This window comes from Muntiacus reevesi, chromosome 1, assembly GCF_963930625.1.
Source record: "Muntiacus reevesi chromosome 1, mMunRee1.1, whole genome shotgun sequence".
Lineage (NCBI taxonomy): Eukaryota > Metazoa > Chordata > Mammalia > Artiodactyla > Cervidae > Muntiacus > Muntiacus reevesi.
The window spans coordinates 122,027,785-122,044,249 of NC_089249.1; the positions used below are offsets into that span (position 1 = coordinate 122,027,785).

The following is a 16,465-nucleotide window of genomic DNA, read 5'->3' on the forward strand; positions in this document are numbered from 1 at the left end:
AGATGGAACAAAAAAACTTCATCTCCCTGCATGATTGCTTGAGTTGGAACATTGATCTTCTTCTGTTCTTTGCACTCCCGGTTCTCAGGTCTTTGCTCTTCAACCAGTCTATACCACAAGCTCTCTTTGCTTTCCAGCTTGCACATGGCAGATCATGCGATTTCTCAGACCCCATAATTCCTTATAATAGATCTATCTATCTATCCTATTGGTTTTGTTTCTCCAGAGAACCCTGACTAATATACCACCCTTAAACATTTTACGAACAATGGAATACTTTAAGAGTGAAAGTGATTTTGTACACATGTTGGTTTCCAAAATATCCCAGCTATAGTTGCTGGTTTTATGCTTTAGCATATAAGGTAATACAGTAGCTATGAAACTCCTGGACTGTAAGTGCCACCTCAAATTTTTCCATCTGCCACATCATTAGCCCTCAGTAAGAACAAATTACAGGTCATAGCTGTAAACTACACAGGAATGCTAGGAATCTTAAAGGTTAGAAATTCTAAAGACATTACCTGAGTTAGCAACCATTATCTACTAATTAATAGACAATTATGTTAATGATTTAGTAATAATGTTTTCCATTTCTCTTGAGTATGAAAGACAATACACCATTCCTAAATAAGCCCTATGAAGTTCTGATTTCCTGGATTCAAGTCTTAGTTCTACTCAATTTAATTGCCAACTAATCTTGAGCAAGTTGTTTAATCTGAGTCTCAGCTTTCTCATTTGTAATATGAAGATAACATTTGCCTGAATGCGGTATACTAATTTACAGCATTACTGTGGATTTAATCTTAATTTCTTTTAATTTTTTCCTCTGTTATTTCTACATCTCACCCTCCCTTCTACAAAGAGTAATTTGTTTCCCTTCAAAAGATAGCAACTTCCTCCCTTGAAGTTGTAGAATCAACACACCTAAGGTTTCCTTATTCAGCAGGAAAATGGGGAAGAGATTTTTGAAATGGTATAGCTTATGTTTTTCTTTATTTTTAAATTACTAAATATTAAAATAGTCCTTTAATTTGCTTTATTATTTAGTGGTTTATTTTAAATATCATTATGTGAGCTGTATTCTCAGCCTCACGGCAAGAATGTATTGGTTGAACTATGAGAAATAACTCATTGTATTATAATTGCATCTTTTGTATATATACTTGTGGTATTGTATCAGAATATTTTACTATTTTCTAAATATTCTTTTTCCCATCTAAATTATTTTTAATATTTTTATAAAATTCTAAGACTGATTTTTTATTGTACTTTCAAATCAGTTCTCCTTGGCACACACTTCAGACTGCATCCCCAAATAGCTCATGAAAGATAAACTTGAAAAAAAGTTCCATATGTAGAAACTGTAAATACTAAACTTCTTTTAAGGAATAGTTTTCATATGTCCCAAACATATGTGAGCCTAAGGTAAGGTTTGGACTAACAGGGACGAGGTATCCTTCTTGCTCTCTTTCTCCATAAATCATCTAAACCTGTTGATTTTTTTTTTTTTTTTTCTTTTTTTTGTCACTCAGTCATGTCCAACTCTTTGCGACCCCATGGACTGTAGCCTACCAGGCTCCTCCCTCCATGGGGTTCTCCAAGCAAGAATAATGGAGTGGGTTGCCATTTCCTTCTCCAGGGGATCTTCCCGACTCAGGGATCGAACCCGAGTCTCCTGCACTGCAGGCAGACGCTTTAACCTCTGAGCCACCAGGGAAGCCCCAAACCTGTTGATAGTACTTCTTCTTTTATCTTTTTAACTTAGATCTTTAATTATGTACATAAATAGCAACATGAGAACGAGGAGTTCTAAGGCTTATACGTTACCTCTAGGTGGAAGAATTTCAGATTAGTCCACTTGGAGTATGGTATCACCCAAGATAACAAAGAGACCTAGAACAGTTTTTCCAGAAGAATGCCAATTTACTACATTCAATACTGACTTCTCTGCCATTTTTCTGTAGAAATACTGATTTACCATATGAAGTTTCCAATGTTTACGTGATTAAAATGGGCAGAGCATGGAGTATTCTACTTATTTCCAGATGAGTTCTTCACATTTCCTGACTTTTGAAAGTTCTCCTTCCACAAATCTATGACAATGTAGCCTCGTAAACCCCAGTCATACAATTTCTCTCCACTGACCTGGACAAATACAATGGCTTGTTGTGGATGATAAAGAGAGGCAGCAAATCCCATGAAACCAGGCGGATACACAAGCTTCTTTATCTTTGAACCTCTAGCCAAAACGAGTCGAACAACTCCAGCAAAACCAATAACACTAAGTCTTGGAAAAAATCCAGGAGGTGCATTTTGGAGATATTCATAGCTGTCTAACCCCCATTGAAACAAACTTTGCATCTTGTGCTTATTTTGGGAGTACTTTTCCTGACATCAACTTGTATATGGTTCGAAATAATGTTGGAGATGAGAGAAGCTTTCTTCAAGTTGGGTCCTTGGTTCTTCCACATATTTAGACTGATCCTCAGGAATGGAGTAGAGTGAAAGCTCATTAACCTTCACAGTATCTTTGTGAGGTGAGTCCTTTTTTGATGATTCATAGACCTTGAAGGTGAGCAGCCTCAGGCTGCCCAGCTCCACAAACCTCTGAATTACCTTAAACATGTCGCTGGCAGTGGCGGCTCCGGTGGGGGCGATAGTACTTCTTAAATATGTATGCAAACCCACCCCACTGGAACAATTTCAATTCTGCATACTATTGCCATTTATTCTGTGAAAGCAGTAGGCTCTTAATTGGTTTTGACTTCAGTCACCTCTCTCTTCAATCAGGACAATCTTTTTAAAAAATACAAAGATGATTTTACTACCCTCTTTTAAAGGCTTCTCTTTAAACTCAGTTTGAAATACACCTTAGGCTGTGATCAAAACCTCTCTATAGACCTCAATTTGCTTTCCATTTCCCTATGACCTCTTCCTCTCTTCCTCCTTTCAAAATCTATGCCCTGGCCAGAAATACTAAATACTTTCAGTTCTTATACCACAGTGTGATCTTCACTCCTATGGAAAATACCTCATGTCTATGTCTCTCATTGAGCAGTGTAATGCCTACTGCTTAAGATTTTACTTCTTTTGGGTACATTTCCTGAGTGGCCTAGGCTGATTAGATTCCCATTCTCATGTACCATGTGCATACTCACTATGCCGTGTATGTTTATCCCTCTGTCCACTTGCAAAACAATAAGCTCTCTGTCATATTCCTCATTGTGCCTCCAGGCTTGAAAATGATGTTCAGTAGTACTGTGAAGTGAAAGTCACTTAGTCGTGTCCAACATTTTGCAACCAAATGGAATATTGTCCATGGAATTCTCCAAACCAGAATACTGGAGTGGGTAGTCATTCTCTTCTCCAGGGGAATCTTCCCAACCCAGGGGTCAAACCCAGGTCTCTCACATTGCAGGGCAATTCTTTACCAGATGAGCTACCAGAGATGCCATCAATAGTGCTAGATGTCCACTATTGGTCCTCTTGATCTTCTCAACACTCTTAAAACCTTGCCGTCCATTCTGGAGATTGATTCATATGGACTGCATCAGTGGGTCTCATACCATAGGTTTCAGGTGGCTTCTGCTAAAGAGAGAGTGTGACATGAGATGAGAAAAGGTAAAGATGAAGTCTGGAGGTTCTTCCTACCTGGGCACTTTGGCATCACTGCATCTTTCCACTAAAGACCATCGCTCATCTCAACTCTCTTTCCAGGATCTGGCAACCATTCTTTCTCATTTCTCCTTCACATCTAGATATGGCAAATGATAAATATTATTTAATTAATTGAAATAAATAATTTCTTCTAATTTTTTTTTCACACCAGTGTATATGTTTCCTAAATAAAGAAAATGAATTTTCTCAGGTCTGACTGCCGATTAATTGACCACTAAATAGAACAATCACAGAAAACTAACCAATCTAATCACATGGAACACAGTCTTGCCTAACTCAACAAACTATGAGCAATGCTATGTAGGGCCAACCAAGAAGGACAGGTTATGGTGGAGAATTCTGACAAACTGTGGCCCACTGGAGAAGGGAATGGCAAACCACTTCAGTATTCTTGCCTTGAGAACCCCATGAACAGTATGAAAAGGCAAGATAGGACACTGAATGATGAACTCCCCATGTCGGTAGGTGCCCAATATGCTACTGGAGATCAGTGGAGAAATAACTCCAGAAAGAATGAAGAGACAGAGCCAAAGCAAAAAACAACACCCAGTTGTGGATGTGACTGGTGATGGAAGCAAGGTCCCATGCTGTAAAGAACAATATTGCATAGGAACCTGGAATGTTAGGTCCATGAATCAAGGCAAATTGGAAGTGACCAAACAGGAGATGACAAGGGTGAATGTCAGCATTTTAGGAATCAGTGAACTAAAAGGGACTGGGTGAATTTAACTCAGATGACCATTATATCTACTATGGTAGGCAAGAATCCCTTAGAAAAAAGGCGAGGGTGGGATGATCTGAGAGAACAGCATTGAAACATGTATTCTATCAAGTGTGAAACAGATCACCAGTCTAGGCTAGATGCATGAGTCAAGAGCTCAGGGCTGGTGCACTGGGATGACCCAGAGGGATGGGATGGGGAGGGAGGTGGGAGGGGGGTTCAGGATGGGGAACACATGTAAATCCATGGCTGATTCATGTCAATGTATAGTAAAAAACACTACAATATTGTAAAGTAATTAGCCTCCAACTAATAAAAATAAATGGAAAAAAGAAAAAGAAAAAATGGAGTAGCCATCATAGTAAAAAAAAAAAAAAAAAAAAAAAAAAAAGAGTCCAAAATGAAGTACTTGGATGCAATCTCAAAATAACAGAATGATCTCTGTTCATTTCCAAGACAAACCATTCAAAGTCATGGTAATCCAAGTCTATGCCCCAACTGGTAATGCTGAAGAAGCTGAAGGTGAATGGTTCTATGTGAATGGTGAATGGTGAAAGGTGAAGGGTGAATGGTGAATGGTTCTATCTACAAGATCTTCTAGAATTAACACCCAAAAAAGATGTTCTTTTCCTTATAGGGTACTAGAATGAAAAAGTAGGAAGTCAAGAAACACCTGGACTAATAGGAAAATTTGGCCTTAGAGTACAGAATGAAGAAGGGCAAAGGTTAATAGAGTTCTGCCAAGAGAATGCACTGGTCATAGAAAACACCCTCTTCCAACACCACAAGAGAAGACTCTACAAATGGACATCACCAGATGGTCAACACCAAAATCAGGTTGATTATATTCTTTGAAGCAAAAGATGTAGAAGCTCTATACAGTCAGCAAAAACAAGACCAGGAGTTCACTGTGGCTCAGATCATGAACTCCTTACTGCCAAACTCAGACTTAAATTTTAGAAAGTAGGGAAAACCACTGGACCATGCAGGTATGACCTAAGTCAAATCCCTAACAATTATACAATGGAAATGAGAAATAGATTTAAGGGACTAGATCTGTTAGACCCAGTGCCTGATGAACAATGGACAGAGGTTAGTGACACTGTACAGCAGACAGGGAGCAAGACCATCCCCAAGAAAAAGAAATGCAAGAAAGTAAAATGTCTATCTGAGGAGGCAATACAAATCACTGTGAAAAGAAGAGAAGCCAAAAGGAAAGGAGAAAAGGAAAGATATACCCATTTGAATGCAGAGTTGGAAAGAATAGCAAGGAAAGATAAAAAAGCCTTCCTCAGTGGTCAGTGCAAAGAAATAGAGGAAAACAATAGAATGGAGAAGACTAGAGATCTCTTCAAGAAAATTAGAGATACCAAGGGAACATTTCATGCAGAGATGGGCTCAATAAAGGATGAAATGGGATGGACCTAAGAGAAGCCGAAGATATTAAGAAGACATGGCAAGAATACACAGAAGAACTGTACAAAAGATATTTTCACAACCCAGATAATCATTATGGTGCAATCATTCACCTAGAGCCAGACATCCTGGAATGTGAAGTCAAATGGGCCTTAGGAAGCATCACTATGAACAAAGCTAGTGGAGGTGATGGAAATCCAGTTGAGCTATTTCAAATCCTAAAAGATGATGCTGTGAAAGTGCTGCACTCAATATGCCAGCAAATTTGGAAATCGCAGCAGTGGCCACAGGATTGGAAAAGGTCAGTTTTCATTCCAGTCCTTAAGAAAGGCAATGCCAAAGAATGTTCAAACTACCTCACAATTGCACTCATCTCCCACAATAGTAAAGTAATGCTCAAAACTCTCCAAACCAGGCTTCAGCAATACATGAACCATGAACTTCCAGGTGTTCAAGCTAGTTTTAGAAAAAGCAGAGGAACCAGAGTTCAAATGCCAACATCCCCTGGATCATTGAAAAAGCAAGAGTTCCCCAAAACATCTATTTCTGCTTTATTGACTATGCCAAAGACTTTGACTGTGTGGATTTCAATAAAATATGGAAAATTCTGAAAGAGATGGGAATACCAGACCACCTGACCTGTCTCTTGAGAAACCTGCATGCAGGTCAGGAAGCAACAAATAGAACTGGACATGGAACAACAGACTGGTTCCAAATAGGAAAAGGAGTACATCAAGGCTGTATATTGTCACCCTGCTTTTTAAACTTATGTGCAGAGTACATCATGAGAAACGCTGGGCTAGAGGAAGCACAAGCTGGAGTCAACATTGCTGGGAGAAATATCAATAACCTCAGATATGCAGATAGCACCACCTTTTTGACAGAAAGTAAAGATCTAAAGAACCTCTTGATGAAAGTGAAAGAGGAGAGTGGAAAAGTTGGCTTAAAGCTCAACATTCAGAGAGCAAAGATCATGGCATCTGGTCCCATCACTTCATGGCAAATAGATGGGGAAACACTGGAAACAGTGGCTGACTTTATTTTGGGGGGCTCAAAATCACTGCAGATGGTGACTGCAGCCATGAAATTAAAAGACTTTTACTCCTTGAAAAAAAGTTTTGACCAACCCAGACAGCATATTAAAAAGCAGAGACATTACTTTGCCAACAAAGATCCATCTAAAGATATTGTTTTTCCAGTAGTCATGTATGGATGTGAGAGTTGGACTATAAAGAAAACTGAGCACTGAAGAATTGATGTGTTCGAACTGTGGTGTTGGAGAAGACTCTTAAGAGTCCCTTTGACTGCAAGGAGATCCGACCAACCCATCCTAAAGGAAATCAGTCCTGGGTGTTCACTGGAAGGACTGAGGTTGAAGCTGAAACTCCAATACTTTGGCCACCTGATGCAAAGAGCTGACTCATTGGAAAAGACCCTGATACTGGGAAAGATTGAAGATAGGAGAAGGGGACGACAGAGGATGAGATGGTTGGATGGCATTTCTGACTTGATGGACATGAATTTGAGTAAACTCTGAGAGTGGGTGATGTACAGGGAGGCCTTGTGTGCTGCAGTCCATGGAGTTGCAAAGAGTCAGACACGACTTAGCAACTGCTGACTGAAATAGAACAATATTGTGTACCTAGTATGCAAATTAATATTTCATATTTTAGTAATTGTTTACTTCAGTAAGTAGTAGGAAAAAAAACTTTAGCATGTCAAACCAATCATTTTGTGGACATTATAGAACAGTATACATTTTCTTATAGAATAAATTTAAGTGAAAACATTGTATATTTAAAAAAAAAAAAACCTTATGTAAAATACATTTGCTTTGCTCCCAGAACTAATTCTTGGAGGAATGGTAGTGTTGGGTGAGGGTGTTATTTCCTTGGTTCTGTCTCACTGCAGCAAAAATTTGAAGTGACGGATGGACTAGTGGTACAACCCTGAGTTATATCCTCAATTGGACAGCTTCCTGTTACAGCTTCCTGTTACAGCTCAGTTTTATTTAGAAAGCAAAGGAAAATAGGTCCTGGATGCATAATGGTGGGCCAACCCAAAAGAGAGGAAGAGAAGAGCAGCCCCAGCCCAATTTTGGCTCCCCTTTTTGTATGTTTTTTCTCCTCCCCCTGAGCCTGCCCTATGTAAATTTGGCTAGCCAGGAGGGCTGTTTGTTTTACCTGTGATTCTCACTCTGGTCCTTGGACCTTCCTTATTCTATTTTTGGGTTTTCCCCTTCTTTGTCTTTTAACCACAGCCATTCTGGATTCCTTTTTCCTATTCTAACTACCTAACAATAGCAACAAGAAAGTACAGGTGTGTTTTGTTACTGTTTGGAATTTGGATAATACCAGCATAAAGAATTTAAGGCTGCATGTTATTCATGCAGAAAAGGTGTGATGGATTGATGATGTCTCCTACAAACACTTGAATGAGAAAACATTCACATGCCAGATGTGTGTCATGCCTAGAGTCTCACCCTTCTTTTACCTTGGTCAACTGGGAAGAGAATTTCTAGTTTTAATAGCTGACTTCAGCTCTTCCACTGGAGCTGGATATCCTAAAATAATGCTGCCAGGTACAATGGTGGTAGAAGATATTGTACCTTTCTGCCTTTGACAGAAATCCATCTGTTCTAACTCATTCAACTGCCCCAAATGAAACAAGTGTTCTCCTGAAGTATTTGATCCAATAGAATAACAATCTTGAAAGAAGCATTAATGTTTTTATTATAATCGTGCAAGCAGAAAAAGTGATGGCTTCTCTAGTAGCTCTTGTAGCTCAGCTGGTAAAGAATCTGCCTGAAATATGGGAGACCTGGGTTTGATCCCTGTGTTGGGAAGATCCCCTGGAGAAGGGAAAGGCTGCCCACTCCAGTATTCTGGCCTGGAGAATTCCATGGACTGCATAGTCCATAGGGTCACAATGAGTCAGACACAACTGAGTGACTGTCACTGTCTTTGGAGTCAATGACAATCGAAGATATTGTGTGATCATAATTTTGACTCTAGTTAAAAATCTATAGATTGTTAGAATAAACATTATAGGATTATGAAATGGATGAAACTTGTGGGCCACTAAATTTTAAAAACTGGATAATTAAAACCTATTTCTGCAGCTATGCTCCTGGGTTATGACTATAAGCATACCATACTAGGAGTGAAACATTCTATAAATCTAATTCTGGAGAAATAAGTATTTTCTTTACTTGTTTATGTATAATTTATACCCCACCTTCCTCCAAAACATATGTTATATCAAAAAAAGTAACAATAATATTTTCTTGATTATTTTTGGAAGCAGATTATAAAGCTCTATTAGTTAATTATATTTAGCATTGCCATCCCATTTAGTTTGGCTGTGATCACTCAAAGACTACCACAGTGTATATGGATCCTAGGATACTTCCAGACAGATAAAATAATAGAACAAAATGCTTAAAGTTCAAAAGCAATAACAACAACAACAAAACAACTTTGAAAACTGTTTGGCCCAATTAGCATAGCTATATTGATTAAATTCACTCAGTAATTCCAAACAGCCTGATTGTACAGAGTAGCAAGCATTTGTAGACAAACACCTTAAAAACTCAAAAGGTTAAAATAGAGTTTTCAAAGGGGGAGGAGTGGTGAGTATTTATTCAACATATCAGAAATATCCCCCATTAACAGACTGGTTTCTTACTGTGGTCTAACCTGTTTAAGAGAATAAAATCAGCCACAGCTATTCTCATTTTAAAAGACATGAGCTTAGTTGCTTAATGCTCATTACTCTATATAGAAATCCATTTCTCTCTTTGCTGTCTCTTTAGGAAACCTTTTTTAATAATGCTCAGTAAATTAGGCCTCCATAGACTTGGCTTTATCCCACCCTGCCAGTTTCGTTTCCTTTTTGTATCTCTGTAAAATATCTGCTTAGAGTCTCTGATTTGAAATGTTAATTAAGGTGGGCCTGGCCTCAGGTTACAGTGTACATGCCTTTTTACATGCAAAGGAGATATGCTAACTAGGTTACTAAGAATCTGGGGGCCAAGAGGGAGTCTTCCAGAAGACAACAAAAGTCCATGAAGAATGGGGCACCTCCCAGCAACTCTCAGGAAGCAAGCGGTAAGAGAGTGTTGGCTGAAATCAGTTATCTGGCACACAGAAGGGTCTGATGTTGATTTGGCCATTCTTTTTTCTTTTGTAATCTCTTAATGTTGAGTTTATATCCAGTTAATATAGATATAGTATGATTTATTTAATGTTCAAAAAGCCAAATATGTGAGTTATCCTATCTAATGATTTTACACAGATAAATAGCATTAAATCTACTTGAATTCAAGACAATGATCCCAAGATTGTAAGGTTTCAGTGGGATATTCCTTTCAAATTTTCTGGCCACCCTGGAAACCTAAGCATGATGCCTACATTGCACTGAAAAGAGAATATCTGTTTGCCTGTGTGTGTTGTGAGAGTGAGTGTGTGGGTGTGAATGAGTATGTGAGAAAATAGTGTGTATGGGAGTGTGGATGCCTTTCATATACAGCTCTTCCAGCAAGTGAGAGTTAGAAAGGCAAAATCTACATTTGAAAGCAAGGACACTGTAGATGTTAACTTTAAATCATCTAAGATGTAGCACAAAGAAATAAATTAGTATTGTTGTGTAAAAAGTACCCTAAATTAGCCTCCAGAGACATGAATTGCAAAAATAAATGCAAAAGTTACACCTTTAATTACTGTGGTGGAACCTTTGAGATTTTGAGACATTTATTTGTATAAATCACTTTCATAGTTATTATGGAAAGTTTTTCAAACTCTTTTGATTATAATGTTGCAGATGAGAAATGTTAGTTTCATTATTCTCACACTTGAGATATATAAAGTTCTTTTGTCTATTAGCATGAGAATATTTCTTCTGCTGAGCTGCAGAGGACAGTCATTCCATCACACACACAAAAAGAAAGTATTTAGCGAGAAACATTTTCTTGTGCAGGTCAGTCTTAGCTCTCTTTTTCTTTTCTTCCCCAAACAACAGTCTTTCTTCCTTGCTTTATAGCAGGAGTTCATTGTGTGTGAACTATACACCCTTCAATAGCCACAGATGCCCTGGAATCGTTCCGTTTTTGAATATATCGGTCAATCATGTATTTTAGGCTTTCCCCTTAATTCTTGAAGGTTGACTAGCTCTTCCCTTCATGTGAAAGTCATTAAGGATAAAACATTTGAGTGAGCTGAACAATTAGTATTTTGGGCATATGTCTGAAGAAAAAGACAATGTAAAACACCCAGTGACAGGAGAGCTTGTGTTTTTCACTCCTCCTCCCACCCCTTATTAAGAATAACCTTGTCAAAATAAATAAATGAATAAGATGTGTGGTGGGGCGGGGAAGAAAAGAAGATGAAGGAGATTTAGGATGCCTATAACACTGGCAGTTGACACACTATACTGATCCCCTCAAAATGCTGTTTTAAAACATCTATTTAGCTTAAATATGAAATTTCAGCCCACAAGCAAGAAAAAAAAGCCCTTTTTTAAAATTAAATGTTTCTTTTTAAAGAAAGACAAATTAATGCAATTTGGAGAAGAGCAAGTGATATTTTTTGACATCTGCAGAAAATGTAAACTAGTTTCTGATTGAGATTTAGAATTATTTTTTTGAAAGTCTATTAAAAATTTCCTTTTTTATTACCTTATTTAATTAATAACATGTTTTATGCAACTAGCACGATTCTTTACTTCCTGGATACTGCTGATGATGCAATGTAATACTTGCAACCAAGTTAGGGGAAATGAAATTCAATAGAGTCTAATTAGCTTGTGACAACTGGTGCTTTCTCCTACTATTCTCCAAAACCAAAGTACAGTAAATTTAAACAAATAGGTAAAAAATTCAGAAATTATCATCCATTTCATTCACTTAAAAATATATGAACACTACTTTGTAAAATGCCATTAGCCATAGTCAATAATTCTTTAACATTTATTTATTTATTGGAGTATAAATAATTTACAATGTTGTGTTGGTTTCTGGTATATAGCAAAGTGATTCAGTTATATGTTTTGTTTTTCATTATAGTTTATTACAGGTTATTAAATATAGTTCCCTGTGCTAAACAGTAGGACCTTATTGTTTATCTGTTTTCTATACAGTAGTTTGTACCTGCTAATCTCAAACTCCTAATTTATTCCTCCACCACTTTCCTGTTTGGTAATCATAAGTTTGCTTTCTACGTCTATGAGTCTATATCTGCTTTGTAAATAAGTTCATTTGTATAATATTTTAGAGTCCTCATATTGTGACACAATAATTCTTTGATATATCATAAAATAAAGTCAGTCATGACAATTGTTACTGCCTCTGTACATCAATACTACTGTTACTTTTGTTTTTGGAAGTTATAGAAAAGTCTCATTCTAAAGTAGGCCACATTTCCAGAATGTATAAGCTTACTTTCCCCTCCATGGCTGACTCGTTAGGCTATTACTTTTCCAGTCGCTGATAATAATGATACAGCCGGACTATTCCACTTCACAAAAAAATATTTAAATAAAGTTTCTTCAAGCACAAATGAGATGCAGCATATTTACATTTTTATTTGATGAAGCCTACTCCTGCTATCTTTGTTCTTAATTTGGTCTCAAAAGAATTAGCAGTAAGAGGAAAAGTAGTCTGTAAATATGTATGAAATCAAATATAGAGGGTAAGCTAAAAGGTATTGACGGCCAACAGAGCTTAGCTGCAGGAGGCAAAATTTTCTCCATAGTTTTCTTCTTGGCTGGAAACACATTGCCTTCTATCTAGATTATTTAATCCTCAAAATGCACATCAAAGCTTCTCATCAGGTGGCGCATGTCTTTATAGGCAGTTGAATGTCAAAGATCTAGCTTAAAGATTTTTGAAAAATGTAAAAACATAATGGATCCCAGATAATAACACAGCGGTGGAGCTTCTGTCCTATTCCTTCCAGCAAAGTACCAGCATCACAGGCTGTGGCTAATCTCTATGGCAAGGGGAAGAGCACATGCTGCCGCCTGAGAATGTGTGACATCTCTCCAACCGCTAGAAATGAAATGCTGAAACTGGGTTCCAGACCCAAATTAGCTTGTTAACAATCCCAATCTCACTCTACACCTGTGGCTGAGGAGAACTCTGAGTCATAAATTCTGTCCTGCTTTCATGGCCAATTAGGCAGTGGAACAACTTATGCAAAAATATGTAAGAGGCATTTTCTGTCCTATGTGAAGCTAGATGCAGGCTTCAGCACAAGCTCTCCCCTTATAGGTCTCATTTTTCAATCTTTGGCAAGGACAAATTGCTTGTAATGATTACATCAACTCCTTTAAATGATTATATCATTGTGAGTTCAGCTTAAAAGCCCTTTAACACATTTATTTTGCACTTCAAAAGTTGGTTTTTGGCTTAGAGAGACAGTGAAGCCTATGGAAAGAGACAAAAGCCCCTATATTAGTTGGAAGACGCCATACACAAGGGATTGGGGGGTTTTAGAAGGTCACATGCTAGGTGTAATAGAAACTGCCTGAAATAGTTCCATACTGCTTTCCGATTTGTATCCATTTACGCTGAAGACGGTCAGGCAAATAAGAGCTAAGCCTTTGTCTTTTTTATGGAATGATGTTACAAGAGGCTAACTCACAATCAACATTTTCCACCCACATTATCACCATCATCATCCAAGATCTCTCCACCTCTTAAAGGAAAGCGTCTGGATGTTTGCTCACATTTCAGGATTTTCTCTGGTTTGTAGTTTTCCCAAAGAAGAGTTTCTTACAGATTTTTAAAATAGAGAAAAGAGAATTAGAATCTATGAGGAATACCAGCTATCAGCACCTCCCTTTAATTATGCTATCCCAAAACCCTTATCATAATCTGCCCGGCAACTAGACATTTCCAGCTACCTCTGGGGAAAGATCATTATAGTGCATTAATTCAAGACTCCTAGTGATCTGGGACACCATAACACCACACGGCAGTTGTATTAAATGTATTATTTAAGTCTGTAAAGTATTTGGGGATGCATTTTGGCATAGAGACATTACATAAACAGAATCATGTGAAAGAAATGGGCCATGAGGTTTCAGGTGCAATTTTAAGTAATGGCTCTGCATTTTGGCTAACAACTACCGTTTTTTCTTTCCCCATTTTCCTCACTTGGCTGCCTAATTCTATCCTAACCCTTACCAGAAAAGGGAAATAGGGCCATTTTGAGGGCCCTTCGTTTTTTGGATGCTGTGGAGATTTATAGCAAATAGTGTTTCCACAATGCTATAGTCTTTCTCCCTCCAGACATCATTGTACAAAAGACAGAGAGAAGAATGCTTCCGAAGTCCTGTGTATGACAGACACCAACATTCTCACACTGGTGGCTATTTGCATCTCCACCCAGCTTGAAAATGTTGTCTGTTGTGCCAACACAGCTTCCTTACTTGTAAAAAATGCTTCTCTCTGTTGGAGGGCTCAGAAAGATATTCTTCACACAAAATCTCCTTACAGAACCTCCAATCCCTTTTGGGCATATTCTGCTGGTTTATGGTAGTGATGAACTGTCATCGGTTCCTCCTTGGTCTGTGAGATTGGGACCCATAGAAATGGCTGTGACCGCTACTTTTCTCTACAGGGATTTGCCCTTTTTTTCATTTGGTTGGAGATTGAGACTGAGCTTTGTTACAGAGAATTATCCTGTGGCAGTGGGTTGGGGAGATAAGTCTTTGTTGGGACATAAAACACATACAGACAAAAGTGTGAAAAATTGAAATGACAAGGCTGCAGGGGTGTTGTTTCTTAAGTTCGGTCAAATGTTCAGACACAGGAAGTAAGTATTCTGGCTTGTTGCTCTGTACTCAAGTGAATTTCTATTCTATGTTCCCAGATCATAATGGAAGTACTATGATAATGGTATCATAGGTCCATATCCACACTCTCACACAGTATCCAGTCGTTAAATTATCTTAATGTCCATGAAGTACTGTCTGCTTTGATTTTGGTTCGATAAGAAATGATAGATGCTATCTTATAAGAAGCTGGGCAGAGGAATAAAAAGAAAGCCAACTTTGTGTTACCTATTGTAATAGGCATATGATTGTATTTTACATGACTAACACACTTCAGCATTGTAGGGTCTCTATACAAGACAGAAATAATATTTGTATCTCACCTTTTGCTTATTTTCATTTATTCAGTTAAGATCTACAATTTTAGGTCTCAGGTTTAAGATTTCAGAAGTTCACATGAAATGAATTTACTGTGCAGAATGTGTTAAATACTAAAATTCGACAATAACAACAACAAGAACAACCTATGAAAAAAGCAGTTAAAGTCTCCGTCTCAGAAAGCAGTATTTAGTGTCTGCTTTACGTATTGATGTATCTTAGAGGTTTTTAGAAAAGAATCTATTAGGTAATATAATTTACCTTTTAGAAATCTTCAAGAAAATTGTGGTTCTATTTTTTCTTTCCTACCTGTGAATAACTTTATTCTTCTTGGTAAATATCCTTTGAATCTTATTTATTGTGATTTCAGGATTCTGGCAATTCTAAGAGCCAATAATACTAAATGATATAGATGTAATTTTTTTTTTAATGACATCAGGGTTTTTAAAAAGTAAAGTTAATATATAGCAACTATTCCCCTAGAAATTTGGAATTTCATTTTAACACAAAAATTCAAATGCAAAAATGATGAGTATTAAATGAAAACCTTAATAGGTAACCATGAACTGAAACATCACACTGGATTTTTTTTTTTTTTTTTTTTTTGCTATAGAGTAGATAATCAAATTACATCCAAATAGTAATAAACACATGAACTTTCTAGCAGAAATGTAACACTCACTAGATGTAACACTCACTATTACTATTAAAATAAAGGACATTATAAGGGATTTTATTACACTTTAATTTTCTGATTAATTTTAGAATTTTCTATAACTACTCTTAAATTTGTTCAAATCTCAGTATTTTGTGGTTGATAGAAATTACATTTAAAACAAAACATTCCCCCTGGAACTGATATTGCAATCTGAGATCTAGCATTTCATCCTGTCTTTGTTTTTAAGGTTAATTATTAACCTCTCCAAACTGCAATTTTCTCTTCTTTAACATTAGAAGTTTAAAATAGATTTTCGAAGCTCTTTTTCATTGCCATAGTCTATGACTATTCTCTAACTTCTTTTGTCAGTTTCAGAATTTTTTTTTTTTTCCTAAGGATATTGTCACCTTAAAACCTAGTGTAAGAGTTTCTCTGATCTATTAGCAGCACTCTCTCTCTTATTTACTCAGTAAAATGACATTATAGTGTCACCAAATCATCTCAAATTGGTGTAGAGAAGAAAAGCTCTATGCTGATTTCAGTGTCTAAAAAATGAGACATTTATTTCTTTCGCATGTGTTTTAAAGATTGCCATTAATTTTATATCATGATATCTACTTCAAAATAAACTAAATAATCAACAAAATACCTTTTTGTGATATTTAAGTCAAATATTTTAATTAAAAGTTACAGTAAATCCTCATTCAAGACTCAAATTTCTCTAGAAAGACTTTTCTGTTGTATACTTAAAATTATTATTATTAAATATGGCTAATTGAACATGAAAATAAGTGAAATAAATAAGTCAATACAAACTGGAGAAATGAAAACTATTCACC

The 16,465-nt window shown here is 36.9% G+C and overlaps 1 pseudogene; it reads right to left on the reverse strand.

The window, feature by feature from the left end:
- Positions 1-1,921: 1,921 nt before the first annotated feature.
- Positions 1,922-2,634, reverse strand: LOC136163649 (MICOS complex subunit MIC26 pseudogene; annotated as a pseudogene).
- Between the last annotated feature and the right edge of the window lie 13,831 nt (positions 2,635-16,465).